General features: G+C 41.1%; 1 protein-coding gene and 1 long non-coding RNA gene across 2 annotated transcripts in view; one reads left to right on the top strand and one right to left on the bottom strand.

Moving 5' to 3' along the window:
• Positions 1-17,011, top strand: part of Lpp (LIM domain containing preferred translocation partner in lipoma) — a 547,833-nt gene that overhangs the window by 348,107 nt on the left and 182,715 nt on the right. The gene's annotated exons all lie outside the window — the stretch shown is intronic.
• On the bottom strand, positions 7,359-12,952 carry LOC131922451 (uncharacterized). Its single transcript, XR_009382289.1, has 2 exons — positions 12,761-12,952; positions 7,359-8,431 (listed from the first exon to the last, which is right to left on the bottom strand). It is a non-coding gene; the product is annotated as an uncharacterized LOC131922451 (long non-coding RNA).

Raw genomic sequence — 17,011 nt, 5'->3', positions numbered from 1 at the left:
GATCTACCGATTGTCTGAAACAGACTTAGAAATGAAAGTTGAATTCTTTATAGATTTACGGATAGACCCTAATGACCTCCCAGTGACAGACAAAGGATTTCAGTCAGAGCTGAAGGACACAAGTGTGCCTCTTCTAACTGAAGTGGTTTGCATACAATGCAGAAGATAACTGTTATATACTGTAGCTAGAGTTTTCCTGCCCGGCCCACAGTCAGGACAAATCTCTCTCACCTGCCAGTCCCACAGCTGCTCACACCCAACCAAGTAAACACCAGAGACTTACATTGGTTACAAACTGTATGGCCGTGGCAGGCTTCTTGCTAACTTCTTACAGCTTAAATTAATCCATTTCTATAAATCTATACCTTGCCACTTGGCTCGTGGCTTACCGGCATCTTCACATGCTGTTTGTCATCGTGGAGGCTGGCAGTGTCTCTCTGACTCAGCCTTCCACTTCCCAGCTTTATTTTCCTCCTTGTCCCGCCTACACTTCCTGCCTAGCCAATAGCCAATCAGTGTTTTATTTGTTGACTAATTAGCAACACATTTGCCATACAGAACATTCCACAGCAATATACTGTCATTGGCTTTCCATGTATCTCTTTTATGCTGTTCCATTTTTCTGTTTATGCATATTGGCCCAAATGACAGAAACTGGCCACAGGCAGGAGAAGTTCTGACTTCAAGGCAAAGACCAGGATTGTTTTCTATACCATGAGAAAGATTAATAACAGATTTTTTTAAGTCACGCCTTCCCACGTGTAAATTCCTGTTGATTTGTTTATTCGTGAACAAGTGAAGTCTATTGCTACACTGTGCTCTTGTCAAAGTAATTGACCATACTGTTAACATCATGTACACATAGGCTTGCTCTCATCACAGCTTATTCTGAATAAGTAATCTGGGGTGAGTTTTCCAAAGCTCAGTGATTCCAGGGATGAGGGCACATTTGTAGTCGATTTGTCTCAGCAGGTGACATCTAAAGAAGTAATTACGGCCCCACATTTCTGATTTGCAGCACACAGTGCTGTGCCTTTCCATTAGATAGAAGAAGTAAAAGGATAAAGGGAGACTCTCACATTGCAGTCTGTGTGACCTGTTTTTGAATAAACATCATCATATTCCACAGTCAATTATCTCCGGAGTACATTGTGTTCTCTAGGCAGATAGAGGGGGGAGAGGAGATGGAGAGAGAGACTGTCTGTTAGAAGTGGTTAGAGAAAAGGACACATGATTTGAAGCGTACATTATTCTTTTGTCCTCTGAATAATTTTATACAATTTGGTTAGGGGGTGCAGAAGATTATACAGTATTCTTATATGATTTCATAAATATCAAATTGTAGTCTTCAGTGAGAGGGACGAACATGGTTAGGAAAACAAAATGAGGCTTGTTATGTTCAACACAGTAATAGCCCTCGGGGGAAAAAAATAAGTTAAAAAAAATAGTTAGCTCTATTGAATGGAAGTGGTCTAATCGCAGCACAGCGTAAGTGTCCCATTGTGTTGTGGCTTCGTTACATGCTTCGCAAGACTCTGCCCTGCCAATAACAACATTTCTTTCTATAGCAGCCCGGCAAGGGTTCCGAACATAAGAGCAGAACCATTATTTTTGTTTATAGCATGCAACTCTGCCGGGAGAGTAAATAATGTTTTGGCTGATATTTCTTTTATCTGATCTATTCTCTTCACCTATGAAAAGATCAAAATTGTAGAAAAATGTGTGTTGGAGTATGATCATTGAAAAGCTTAGGTTTGATCAAACTAGTGTTGGCCACAATGAAGACGAGTACTCCCACAGCCTTGGTAATCAGTGGGGGATATTTGTTTTTATTTGTCTTTTCTTTGTGGTTTCTTGTCTATCTCCCCCTACCCCGACCCCCAAGGTAAAATTGGAAGCAAAGGAAGTTTTGGTTGCCCAAAGTATAGGCAGACTTCTGTTAATTGAAATGGGGACCACACAACTCCCGCAATAGCTGTGACACTTGGCTGTTCTGATAGAAAGCTCTGTTTGTGTGGCTTGGCTTTAAATCCACAGGGCTTTGATCCTCATGCTACCTCCTAATTGGATACTAGATGGGGTGACCCTGATCCTTCTTCCTCCAAAGGCCTAGTCCATACCCTTGCTTTCATAGCAGTGAAGTATGATTATTATTGGTAATATTGGCCCATGTTTCCTTCCTTATCCATAAGCCTAGATGCTAACATCCCAATTTTTTAGGGCATAAACATCACCCTTGTGTTAAACCATAAGGTTGACCATGGAACACCAATAGGAGAGTACTCTCCTTCTCATCATACCAACCAGTGCTCAGAAATTATTTGCTTCCCATTTTAGACACTGGACAGTGACTCATTGTGCCCTGGAAATATTATCACTGTAGTAATTTTCTTATGTGGCTCAGCTTAATGTTAGAGAAATGGCTAGTTACAAGTCCAGACACTATAAAGATTGGGCTCAATATTCTAAAAATATGATGTTTGCTTAACGTTTAGGAGTCAACAGCCTTCCCCCAGCCACACACAGTGCAGGACGAAGAAATGGAATAAATGTCCTCATGCAGTTTTTGGTAAAGCCATGCTGTAGGAGAGTAAGCTGTTGTAGTGCTAAGGGTTTGAAGTGTTTTGGACCCATCTTTCAGGGCTGTTCTGTGGCCTGACTCTGTTTTTAACTGAATAGACTAATATCTGGAAGGAAATGTCTTGCTTGTAGTTGATAGATAGCAAAAAAGATGATCCGGGAATTTAGTGTTGATTATAATAATGTGAAAAGATCAGAAAAACTGATGAATTTTGACCACTGAAAATATTTTTGTCTAGTCTAGGTATATAGCTTGATAATTAAGAATGGATAAGAGGGAAATTTTTATCTCTACTGCAGTTGTTCCTTTTTTATGTTTTAAATGGAGACAAGTTGATGACGATTCAATTTACTCTAGGATTTTGCAGAGGAAGAAATCAAAAGATCAGGAAATTAAGGAATATCAGGGGCCAAAAAAGGCCACATTGTGGCCTTCTTTAATGAGGTCCCTTTGCTAGATTCTGTTCATTTGCATTCTTCTATTTATCCCGAGACCAGAACATTCTAGTATCTAACCTTGACATCTCATCTCTTCATATTCATTATGCTGCTGGATTCAGTTAAATACATACTACAGTGGTTAATAAGGATCATCAACAGAATCTAGCACCATCCGAGACTAGCATCTTTGGGAATGCTGCAAATAGCGTCTTGATCAGGTTAATTGAGGTTGGAAGACCAGCCCTAAAAGGAAGAGGCCCCATTCACTGGCCTTGGTTCTTGAACTGCATGAGAAAGAGAACTGAGTGCTAATGTTCAACATTCTCTGCCTCCTGATTGATGCAGTGGGACCAACATGGATGCCTCATGTTCCTGCTGCCGAGACTTCCCTTCTGTGATGGACTGCACCCTGGAGCTGTGGACCAAAACAACCCTTTCTCCTCTAAGTTGTTTTGTCACAGTATCTTACCACAGCCATGGGAAGAGTAACAAAGACAAGAACCAGACCTGGGAATTCATCAACCGGGGGTCACATCCCACTACAGGATGACAGAGAAGTGCTGTGCCATATTGCCAAATGCATGAGCCCCAGAATGAGTTTCTCTGAGATTTTCATTAGAAATGAAGGCAGTTGAGAATTCCTCCAAAAGAAACCAAGTTCCTTGAATACATTTTTTTTTTTTTGGATACAGTAGAAGTACCCTCGGAGTTTAGAATTGAAGCCTCAACTCTCTATTTCTGTAACTTGGAATCCCAAGCATACTGCAGGACGTATCTGAACTAATGCTCTGAACTGCTCAGTATTGATGGAAGATCCAGTGTTTGTCTAGGAAGTGCCATCTATATTCCAGGTTCTGTTTGGACACGTGTGTGTACACGCACACGAGTTACACACACACACACACACATACACACACACACACACACACACACACACACACACACACACACACACGGTTGGATTGTTTCCCTTAAGCAACTGTAACTAATGCAGATAGCAGTAACACAGAGAGAAAATAGTGCCAAGGTAGAAGAAATAAAGTCTTTAATATTTGTAGGAAGATAGACTAATACTGACTGGTAATTTTTGAATGGTTTTCCTGAAAACCACAATATGTCATTATCCAATATCGATTGAACACTTACCTGTAAGGCACGTTTTTATGTTATGAAAGGGAAATTAGATAATTTCTCCCACTAGAATATCCACAGTCAGGGCTGTTTCTAACTCTTTGGCTGGTGTTTGGCATCCTGCTCCTCATACTGGGTCGCCTTGCCCAGCCTTCACACTTAGGTGGGGGGAGGTGCTTAGTCTCACTGCAACTTGTCAGGCTGTATTTTGTTGATATCCTTGAGGGGGGTGCCCTTCCCTGAACAGAGTGGATTGGGGGATGGGGAGGAGAGATAGGGAGGAGAAGGGGGAGGGGAAAATTGCAGCCAGGATATAAAATAAATAAATTTAAAAAAAAAGAATATTCATATTTTATGATTAGAGAAATGAGATAGTATGTCTCCTTTTCCAATGGAATATCTGAAAATTAAATATCTAAGCTGGAGTTTAGTAGGTCAGATTTCAGTAGAGGAAGAGTTACAACTTGATTTTTGAGCAAATGGAGGCAAGGAGTGGGGAATTAAAATGTACCTCCATGATTGGCACAAGTCGAAGGTGCAACTACATGAAAAAGTTGTAGTGAAAAAACTGGAAACATGATTAATGGATCCCACCTTACAGAAGACAGTGTGTCAAAATAAAGACTCACATGTCCTGGAGAAACTTGGGAAAAGGTGGGCCTTTGAACACAGAAATGGGTTATGTTGGGAAGTATGGTAGTTTGAATGTAATTGGTCCTCATAAGCTCATAGGAAATGGCACTATTAGGAGGTGTGGCTTTGTTGGGATATGTACGGCCTTGTTAGAGGAAGTGTGTCACTGGTTCAGTGTGACACTCAGACCACAAACTGTTACCTGAAGATCAAGATGTAGAACTCTCAGCTCCTTCTCCAGCACCATGTCTGCCTGCATGCCACCATGTCCCACCATGATGATAATGGACTAAACCTCTGAAAATGTAAGCCACCTAATTACAAGTTTTCTTTATAAGAGTGCTGTGGTCATGGTGTCTCTTCACAGCAGTAGAAACCCTAACTAAGACAGGAAGTGATTCTCTTCTGGATTTGGAAGAACCCCTGAATGCAGTGACTTCTCACTGTAACAGAGTATCCTCAGCACTGCTGATGTACTCCCTAACAACACTCAGTGCTCTCCTTATGAGTGTTTTATTTTTTATTCCAAGTTTATATTTTTTAAATGTTTCTAAAATAGAACTTGTAGTTGAGTGTTAGAGAATGCTATATCTGTGTGATGTGGAATTAAAATTTTCTGAGTTTTGTTGTGAGAAAAGAATCATGAAGGAAAAAATTCCAATGTCAGTGAAAATAGCCAACTACTGACTATAACTATAACTCAAAAGATAGTTCTCTTGAACTTTTTGTGTCCACTACAAGGTAACTATTGGTTTAAGGGAATTTAAAATCACCATGGAAAAAAATGCCTCTGGGCTTACCTGTGAGGAACTTTCTAGATCAGGTTAACTGAGGCTGAAAGACCCACCCAAATTGTGGCCAGAGCTATTTCAATGAACTGTTCCTGGACTGAGCCAAAAAGATCCCTGATTCCTTTTGTTCCCTTCCCCACTCGTCCCCAGTTCACTCACAAAACCTATTCTACTTTCCCTTCCCAGAGAGATCCATGCATCCCTAATAGATCTCTCCTCTGTAGAAGAATGCAAATAGATCCATATTTATCACCCTGCACAAAACTCAAGTCCAAGTGGATCAAAGACCTCAACATAAAACCAGATACACTGAGTCAAATAGAAAAGAAAATAAGGAATTATTGCCTTGACCACCTCAGCACTGGAGACAATTTCCTAAACAATGCCAGTAGCACAGGCACTAAGGTCAACATTGTAAATGGGACCTCACAAAACTGAAAAGCTTCTGTAAGGCAAAGGTCATGGTCAACAGGACAAAACGGCAGCCTACAGATTGGGAAAAGATATTCACTAACTCCATATCTGATAGAGGGCTAATATCCAAAATAAAGAACTTAAGAAACAAACCAAACAATACAATTAAAAAGTGGGGTACAGACCTAAACAGAGAACCTTCCACAGAGTAATCTGAAATGGCTAAGAAATGCTTAAAGAACTGTGCATCCATAACAATCAGTAAAATACAAATCAAAACTACTTCGATATTCCATCTTACACCTGTCAGAATGACTAAGATCAACAATACAAATGACCACTCATGCTGGTGAGGATATAGAGCTAGGGGAACACTCATCCATTGCTGGTTTGAGTGCAGTCTTGTATAGCCACTGTGGAAGTCAGTGTGGCAGTTTCTCAGAAAATTGAGAATCTAAATATGTTAAGATCTAGCTCTAGCACTATTGGGAATATATCCAAAAGATGCCCTATCCTTCCACCAGGACACTTGCTCAACTATGTTCATCGTGGCTTTATTCATAACAGCCAGATACTGGAAACAACCTAGATATCCCTCAACCAGAGAATGGATAAAGAAGATGTAGTACATTTACACAATGGAGTATTACTCAGCTGTTAGGGAAAAAAAAATGACATCATAAATTTGCAGGCAAATGGATGGAACTAGAGAAGATCATCCTGAGTGAGGTAACCCAGACCCAGAAAGACAAACATGGTATGTATGTACTGACTTATCAGTAGACATTAGCTGTAAAGGAAAGGATAATCACACTATAATCCACAGACCCAGAGAAGTTAGATATAGCTTTCATTACAAATACTTCAGAAAAAAATTTACAAATCCCTTCAGTCTTAAGTGGTCAATCTAGGCCTTTGACAATTTCTCATTAACAGTTTTGCCGACTGTGTGCATTCAGCATTCAGCGGACTGTCCCCTCGACTTGTGGTTTCACCAAGGCAGCACTTCATTAGGAGCCAGGTACCAATAGCAGCTGTGCCTCGGGAGCCCGGTCGCCTCCCTGCTAACATCCAGTGTGCCTGTGATGCTTTGTAATGGAAAGTCACTTGTCCTTCCTCACTTGGTCATGAGGAAATATTTGTAGAGTAGAACATTTAGAAGAAAGTTGTTTATGCATTCTTTTCCTGATAGGATTGGAAGTTTTGCCTTGTCCTCAATACCCTGGGTCAGTTCTTTAAAAATACTTGGAAAAAGAAAGAAAGAAAGATTTTTAAAAAGGATTTGTGAAGGATACTTAAAATCGTTTGTATCAGATTAATGAATGTGAGCTCAGTGAATTTGATAGGAAAATAAATGTTTCAAGCCCATTCGGTTGAGGAGCACAGTAGCTTTACTACCACGGTATGTGTGTGTCTCACGAGTTGTATGTCAGCTTTTCTTGATTTAAAAAAAGAAAACTCAAGTAGCCCAAGATGTCTTCTGGCCTTTACATTATGTGTAGGCCCCATATTAGTGTAGAAAATTCTCTTTCCTGATACCAGTCTTGTTGTCCAAAGGGAATATTTTGGGACTGATATGGCCATTCATCTAAGTGTCTGGTCTTTCCTCGGTTTTCCTTGAAGGCTTTGCCTAGAGTGGTGGGTCACTTCGTTACCTGCAATAGCAATACCATGCAAAATGAATCCCAAAGTATTGTACACTGACAGAATTCTGATGACTAGAGCCACAGTCCTATAGGCTAGCCCTTCAAGAAACAAGAATGCTAATGATATTTTTTAAATAATTGTTTTTAGGCTATCGTATAAATTCATTTGATCTGCTCTATAATTTTGTGAATGGCTTAAGGCCAAGTTTGTATAGTGTCAGTTTTACTAATGAGGTTACTGACGCCTGTGGAAAAGAAGGCTGTGCATAAAAGCCAAGCATCCAAGTAGCATTATCCATGGCAACCCGGTTTGCTGTGAGGAGCAGTCTTGAAACCATTACCTTTCACATGTAGAAAACAGAAACCTGGGGGTTGCTTTAGCACATCTGAAGTCTTTCTTAGCTACTTCCTTATCTCTTGCCCCATTTGACAGATGAAGGCCCCAAACAAACAAAACGTGGTCTCTTAGATTACATTATGCTCAAGCCTAGAAGCACAAAGCTAGCCACCCATTTGGAAGCCATGATGCTTTGAAGGCTCCAGTCTCTGGTGTCTGAATTCTTGGTGTCTGGTTGGTGGTGACATTTGAGAGGCGTAGGAGATGTGGTCATGCTGGAAGACGTATGTCATGGGAGGCAGGTTTTGAGAGCTGCAAAGCATGGTGTCCTTCCCAGTGTGCCCTCTGTGCTTCCTGCTTTCGGTTGGAGATGTTAGTGCTCAGCTGCTTCAACCATTGCCTGCTGGCTGCCATGCTTCCCAGCAGGGATGTGATGGACGCATATCCCTCTGGAAACCCTGGAAGCCCAAGTAAACCAGTCCTTCTCTAAGTTTCTCAGTCATGCTGTTACATCTCAGCAATAGAAAAGTACTGATACCGAAACTATAAAATGTCTCTATAACTCCTTTTCTCTTGGCTTCTGTTGTGTTTGCTTTAGTGAGTTTACACCACAAGCACATTATCATTTTAAAATTATTTCTATCAGAATTCTGATTTCTTCTCTACTTCCTGTGCTTCTGTATTTGACTCAGTCCTTAATCCCCCTGAATCTCACAGTAAATGCCATGTACCTGAGTATTGACATCTGTTCGTCCTAGACATCCTGTTAGTGTGTCACCTAATTCTCATGCTTTGATGGATCCTCCACTAATACTCCCGTCTGTCCACTCTCCTCTCCTCTTACACATCTGGACTCATGTTTCACCCTGTGTGCTTCTGACTCAGAAGGGAGTGGAGGTGGACAAAGGGCTTTGGCATCTTCTACCTCCATGTCAATGCCTCCGGTCCTGTCCTGTGAATGACACTGCTTAACTTAGGAGATCATCAGTCACCCTCATACAGTGCTTACTATACATACGTGGTACCCAGCACAATTCATTAAGGATTTGATTTGGTGTCTCTTAGTCAGAACCTCCCAAATTGGGAGATAGGACTTATGAATGGATCTTTTATTAATAACAAAATATTTCCCAGAAAGGACTATGAACAGAATTGAAGTCTTGATTCACTTACTCCTTTTCTCTCGCCCTCTGTTGGGTTTGGTTTGATTTAGTGTGTTTATACCACAGGACATGGTCAGTACTGATGCCCTTCCAAGCTTAAGAGAAACTTTTCCCTGTCTCCAAGCCCCACCTCCTCAGACACTTTGGACATCTTTAGCTGACAACAAAAGGGGTGTAGATGTGAGACAGGGAGGCATTCACACTAGTCCTCGTTATTATGAGTACCACAGAGCAGGCATCACATCCATCCTGTCCACACGGGATTAACTCAGACCATCTGAGCTCTGAGTTTACCTCAAGCACATTCCTTCAAGAAAAGGGTCACTGCCGGTCATTTTCCTAAAATATCATTGCTGTCCTGACCTGATCCTTCTCAGCTTCGCCTTGGATACACTAGCATACTTTCCACTCGTCAAAAGAGTGTCACTGTTTTATAATTAAGCATGAGGTGGCACCAGGTGAAGGCACTGCGTAATGTGGTCAGCACACAGAGCCTGTGGTCAAAGATAGGACTCCAGTTGTCCTTTGGTATTTTGGAGTCTCAATGTTATGATTCTTAAGTCTGTTATAATTATGTCAGCTCTCTTTTCTCCTGCTGTGGTGAGGTTCAAAAGTTAGATCATGAGAAAATTCTCAGTAGACAATAACTTAGATAAATAGGAAAACATCTATTGAACCTTCCTCATGGTCCTGTATGTTATAGTAGTATTTGATCTGAGCACATGGTATAGGTGATTTTACAATAAACTTAAGCGTCTCTAGAACAATCTAGAGCTGCTAGTGTGATTCTGCAGGCTTTTCAGGCCATCCAGAAGATGATTTCTTTGTACCCTACCTAGATGTGTTACAGATTCTTCTTGATTCACGTAGGTGCATCTGAGCCTCCTGGTAAATCCGTTTGACCTAACAAAATTTACATGATGGTGAATCAGGATTGGAAGTTAGATGCTGGTTAACGCTTCTGTGGTCTTCTCTTCAGACAGTACTCACTCATCAAAGGGGCTCAGTGGGGATTGTGAGCTGTCCAAGTATGGCCAGTCAGCTCATGCCAAATCATCTCATTTGGACCACTGCAGCAAGAGCCCTGTCCTCTGTGCTCTTGTCTCCCACACACCCCATGCCCCCCAACCCCCAGTGTGTTTCTTTGTCTTGACTTCCAGTTCTCATTTGGTATTTGGGGAATGTCTCCATTTTGTGTAGACTTTGGTGCTCAAGGACTCAGAAGTTTCCACTCTGTGGATCTGGCCCAGGAGGTTTATTTTTCCTCTTCTATTTCATTGGTGTCCAGCTTGGACCAGCATGTTGCTAGGCTGTACTGCTTTCTTGGCTCTTATAACCAAACTAAGCTGCACATGTCAAAACAATTTTTTTCTGCCTCTCTGTAAAGGTCTTCCCTCCTTTCTCTAATGCTTCAGAGGAGGAGAGGGGATTCGCTTGATTCTAATTCTGACAAATGAAGTCTTGGCTTACAAAATGTTTTTTTTTAATTATTTGTGTTATCTTGTCAAAGCCTTATTGTCATTGTCACTCTGAACTTAATAGAAGAATGCTCTGTTTGTACCTAGGTTATTCCACATTCAAAGGACATTTTACATGAAATAAAAGTCAATATGGAGAAACTAATTTTATATTTCTCAAAATCCTCAATGTATAATGCTCTGATAGTGCCATTTATAGCACAATGCTGAATTCATATCTCTGTTATACTGTAACTACTTTAGCACAGTGTGTGAGTGTATGTGTGTGTGTCCTTGGAGGACAGGACCAGGACCATTGGCTAGACGGTCTTCCAGGTGTGGTGCGATCATTGGGGCTCTCTGGTTCAGGGTTTCTTTAGTTTCAACACTTAGAATCAGACCAGTCTTCATTTCAGCTTCCACAGAGAGGTAGGGCTCAACCCTACTGGTACCCAAAGCCCCTGCAGTGAGGCTTCTGCTGATGTAGAAAGTACTAACCGAGGCTAAAGTTGTGGTCTGGATCCAAACCATCTTTTCAGTACTGAGGTGAAAGCAAAACATTTAATAATTCCTTGTCTGGCTTCCAACTCTGCAGTCTTCAAGTAGTTAATGAAGTTTCTACTTTAGTAAGCCCTCCAGTTACTCCTCAAAAATGGAGGAAGGAGAGAGGGGTCAGGAAAGAGGAGAGAAGAGGAGATGGGCTGAAACAAGACAGGGGAAAGAGGAGAATCAGAGAAATCAACTATGATTCCTGTCTTTAAATGTTCGTAATGAAGAAATGGAGACAGATGTGTAAGACCTAATTCCAATGCCTCGTGGCAATTTTCGTAAGAACTAGGTGCCAATGAAATGCATAGAAGGCTTTGGTGAAACGTTTCTGAAGGATCTGGCCTCAGCCTTGTGTCATACTGTTTTCCTTTACTTCCATCTTGCCCTGCTACATTGCTTAGGCTACTTAATACTTATGTCTCTATCTTTGTATATTTTCCGCCTCATGCTATGCCAAAGAAGAGATTAGATTTCTCACTTGGTACTACAGTATTTCTAGTCCTCCATCCATCCATTCAGTCATTATACAATAAATAATTATGCCTACATGAGAATTGCTGCAACCTCAATGTAGATTTCAATTAGCTAGTAACATACAATTTAACAACAAAGAAAGCAACCAATAAAATGTTATGGATCTATAGGGGAGTTAAAGAAATAGTGCTGTGTGCTAAGTCACTATGATGTCATCATAATCTTAGTCCACACTGAGAATGGTGCCTGGCAACTGGAATCACATTTCTGTACCCTCTACTATTTAATGGGTGTTTACTCTGTGGGTGTTTACTATGCATTTATTCTGTACTAATATAAAGAAGGACATACTCCTCCTGTTAGGAGACATTGTTTTCTGATGCTGGGTGCTTCTTTATGTGAGTAGACTTGTCCCTGTCATGGATAAAGTATGTACATAATGGCTCCTAATGCCTGCCTTTCTATTATTCTCTCTTCTTGTGGATGGGTTTCAATGGATGTGTGTCTGATGTATTCATCAAATGAGAGATTAAAAATCAGGATGCTTAAGTATTTTCAAAGGTCTGAAATGTTAATTGCAACTTCTGATTAGTCATCGGGAAAACTGATGCTTAGTGTTTTCACCTTATCTTGAAAGTATTAGAAATAGGAGAACGGGCGTCCTGGGATACATCTCAGTTGTAATTTGCTTGGCTGGCATCTTCTGCACAATAATCATTATTGCTTTCGTCATCATAATCATCCAACAAATAATCTAAAACTGTCCAATGAGATTAGAAGACAATGGCCCATGGGCTAAGTCCAGCCTATGACAGTGACTATGGACGTGGCTCTACTGGAGAGTAGTCGTGCTCCTTCTTTTATGGTTTGTCTATAGTTGATCTTTCTACATTCAAAGTTGAGTAGTTGTAATGGGTTAAATGGCCTACAACTTCTATAGTATTAACTGTTTATCTCTATATTTCAAAATTTCTCCTGGTCTTTGAAATCTAATACTAATACTTTGAAATAGATACTAATCAGTGGAAAGCAAAGGAAAATTATGTTGTCAGTCATATTTCCAATCTATATGACACGTAGTTCTGAATCTCTCAATGAAATTTAGAAAACTCAAAAAAGAACAGAAGACACATATACACAGTACCTTAGCTAAGAGATGGTGAAAAAGAGTGTGTACCCTTTCCCTCTTCATCAGGTACTTTTTTATACAGCTGTCCTGTGCCGAGATAATTCCATAAGATGCAGGCAGGGCTAGTGACAGAAGGCAACACGATGTACATCCAGAAGCTCCTCCCTCTAGTAAAGGTGGACTGCACACCCAGGAAGACTGCTCCCTCCTGTGCTAGGACATGAAATAAAGAACTAGAGGAGAGGCTGGGCACCCAATGGACCAACTGAGTTTTCAGAAAGAACCCACGGAAAAGTGCAGTGAGCCTCTGTAGCTGGGAAAGATTAGAAACAAATGTTTTATTTCAAGACACTTCATGTCTCTATTTAAATAATTTGACATGAAATAATTGATCACAGCATCTGAAGTTTATTTATTTCTTTATTTATTCATTCATTCATTCATTCATTTATGTTTTTATGTTTTTACCTGCCCATGCTTTCTTCTGGCTGAGTTAACACCAGTCTGGATGCCATCAGCTTCCTCACTTCTTCACCGCCCCCATTCAATGTCATAAGACTTTTTTTTCTTTCTTTGTTTCTTTTTTTTCTTTTTTTTTTTTGGTTTTTCAAGACAGGGTTTCTGTGTGTAGCTTTGCGCCTTTCCTGGAACTCGCTCTGTAGACCAGGCTGGCCTCGAACTCACAGAGATCCACCTGCCTCTGCCTCCTGAGTGCTGGGATTAAAGGCGTGCGCCACCACCGCCCGGCTCATAAGACTCTTGTTATAGCTGTCTTTGCTGATTTCTCTACCTCCCCTTCTCTTCTCTTTGTTGTTATAACAGCCATGGACCCTCAGCAGCTGGCTCTACCTCCTCATTGCCATTTTTCTTGCATAGCAGAACTTAGGTGAGCGGGGAGGAGTGTTCAGTGTCAACATTTTCTAATTTGGGAGCAAAAGGAAGAAACAGGGTCCAAGGCCACCATCCAGAGTCCCACAGTTTGCAGTGCGGAGGTCTCCACCTTGCCTGCTCATTACCCTTTTGCTGTCTTCTCTCTAAATCCCTAGCCCCCAAAGATAAGACTCTTTACCGCCCCCCCCCCCAGCCTCTGTTTTGCCTTACCTCTTCTCTGTGGTGGGTCACAGAAACTTCCGATGGTGGCTTGGAAGTGCACCATCTTAACACACACACACACACAGACACAGACACACACGCGCGCGCGCACACACACACACACACACACACACACACACACAGCTAGAATCAGGACTGATTGTGCTGCCTGTCATCTTGTAGCACTGAATGTGGTCTAGAGAAAGTCAGGTGGGGCTTTCCGCTCTTTCTTAGTAAGACATAAGAACGTAAATGGTGTGAGATGATGTCTTGTCAGAGAGTCTACACTCAGACTTCTGTTCATGTGGCTTCATTCTTTCCTGAACCTTGATCACCTCTCCTAACCTCTGTGGGCATCGACTCTGGCAGGAATTATGCATGGACTTTCCTCACTGGGCTGTTGGAAGGATTAAAGGGGCACATGTTCAAGCTCTCAGAACCATTTCTAACTGTAAATTTTAGTTATTATCATTATTATCATTTTCCTCTTGTGATTGAACTTGTCATACCATGTCTCTATTTTTGGTTCCAAAAACATGGTTAACATAATTATGGGTTTAATAGAATTTTTGGATTAGCTTGTGAACCCAACATTCAATTATAGTACTGTTTTTATGAGAGGATAAATTCCCAAATTCATTCCAGGCAGATGAGTTTTAAGGAATGTCTTGGAGATCGTCTAAGTTGATGAGGAGCCTGATGATGAAAGGGAACTGAACATCTGCCATATATATTTTGTTTTAATTGATAATTTTATAGTTTCCTACAATATGGTATAATATTTGATCGTATTGACCCTGATTTCTCCAAGATCTATCCTCACCTCCTTACCCCTCAACTTTACGTCCTCTTTATTTTTAATAACCTCATCCCACTCCAATTTGTGCTGTCCATTTACTTTTAGGTGTCAGACCATCCATGGAGCATGGTCAACCTGTCAGTTGCCACGTCCTTAAAGAAAACTGTCTCTTCTCCCCCAGAAGCCAAACTGTTGATGGCTCCTCATTTAGGGTGGGGCTGTGAAGCCCTCACCACTCCATATTCCAGGCTTAACTGGCTTGATCTTATTACCTATTTTGTACAGGCAAACAAAAAACACCCCTGCATTCACGAATGAGGTGGTCCTGTCATATCTAGAAGACTCTTTTTTACTCTGATAATATTTCATCTCTTTCTGTGGTGCTAGGGATTAAACCTGGGGGCTTCATACATGCTGGGCAAGTGTTGAACAGTTAAGTTATGCCACTAGCCCCATTTGAATGTAAATTCATTATACTCTGGCATTTGCATCTATGGGCATTTCTTTTGTCTTGAGATGTGTTTAGTCTTTTTTGCTCTGTAGCACAGGCTGACCTGGAATTACTAGGTAAGTCACACTATCTTAAACCTTATAATACTGGCTCAGAACATTCATAGGCTTATCTAATGAGTCTGCCCCAAGTATTTTGTTGTATACAAGCTTCATTCACTTAATTTATGTTGTCAATTTATTTGCTTGATTTTGCTTTCTTATATTTGACCTTATCTGTTCACGAGTAAAACTGACCAGTATTTAATTGGCTGTGTGATATCAATGGCTGTCCACCTTCCCCATTGCCTGGTTCTGTAAGAGGGATTACCATGCCAGGCTCCAGTGATCCTGGCGAGCTTGACTTCCATGTAGCAATGTTACTATTTGCTTTCATGTCCATGACCCCAGTTTTCAACTTGTAAGTAAAAGTCATGGGAGACTTTTCTGTTGACCTCATCATATGTGGAAGAAGAAAAGTACCCTAGTTGATGTAAAGGTCAATCCGAAATGTATTGGCTCTGGTGTGCAACGCTATTTACAAATGGGTGTGGAAAGCAGAGATCACTAAGACCTGTGAAAAAAGAACAATGCCATTTAGGATCTGAGAGGGCTTCTGAAGGGCAGTGTTGCCGTCGGGTCTTGCTACCTGAGCTTAGGCAGCCGGACTCCTAACAGGATTCAGAGGGACCGTTCATGACAGAGGGAAGAGCATGAGAAGATAGGGAGTGGGGGAGTTCTGGAGATTTCTTCTGTTTGTTTGTTAGAATGCCTTAAAGTGGTGTATGTTACTAATTTAGCCATATTTTACTTCAAGATTCCCACATACTTTCTGGTGAAAATCAACAAAAACCTTAAAATTCAGATGATTAAACTCTCTCTGGCTGAGTTGTGTGTATGTGTGTACACATACACCCCACATGTCTTCACAAATCAATGGCAATGCCAAATGGAGCAATTTCCCACAGTTTTCCACAGATAACTGTGCGCTTCTGCTCTGCACTCAGCAAAATGATGGAGTCCGTCAATATCTCTCGGTCCTGCTGAGTTTCTGCATCAGGGTCAGGAGGAGAGCCAGTCACTTCGGGGATGTGTTGTTGGAGACTGCGGACTCTGCTTCTCCACGTGTGTGGATCCCTTCAGGAATAACTCTTCTGTCGCTGCAGCCTATACCCTATGTGGTCAGTCAGGGATTAGAAGAGAGCCCCGGCTTGGTTAGACCCAGCAGAGAGACAGCAGTTCTCACTGTTCTTTCTAGTCATGCTCAGAGACGAAAGAATTTAGTCTCATAATTACATGAGCTAAGTCTCATAATTACATGGGAAGAATAATTGCAATAAAAGTCCATAATTTATGTAGAACAAAATCTTTACATACTTAAAAACAGAATGGTAGTAACTGTTAATCACATAATGGCAGCCATATCATTGAGAAGCCAACTGGAGGATACATAATGCCTAACTCTTAGGCTCTCTACTTCCTCTGAGTGAAGACTGTGGTGGTCTACTCCTTTAGTTCCTGGGCCACACACACCTTCCATGCCCCTGAATATCAATGTGGGTCTTCATCCACCCCCATTCTGTTATCAGCTTCAGAATCTAGACCCTCACCTAGCAACACGTGGAAAATGCCCAGAGTTTGCTTCAAAGATGCTGTTGCATTTAAAATACAGATGGGACCCCAAAAGTAGGGAATGACCCTCACTAACTTTGAGGACTAAATAAAGCATAAGGTGCTTGGTTATACATACATGCACACAATTTTAAAACATGAGGCCGTGAATTTGAAAGACAGTAAGATGGTGGTGAGACCTAGGAAGACCAAAAGGGGAAGTGATGTGATTTTATTATAATTTCAAAAACTTAAAAACTTGTTTTAAAAATTGC

This window comes from Peromyscus eremicus, chromosome 12 (genome assembly GCF_949786415.1).
Source record: "Peromyscus eremicus chromosome 12, PerEre_H2_v1, whole genome shotgun sequence".
In the NCBI taxonomy this organism is placed as follows: Eukaryota; Metazoa; Chordata; class Mammalia; order Rodentia; family Cricetidae; genus Peromyscus; species Peromyscus eremicus.
The sequence above is the reverse complement of the archived record's forward strand: the minus strand, read 5'-3'. Positions and strand labels throughout refer to the sequence as shown.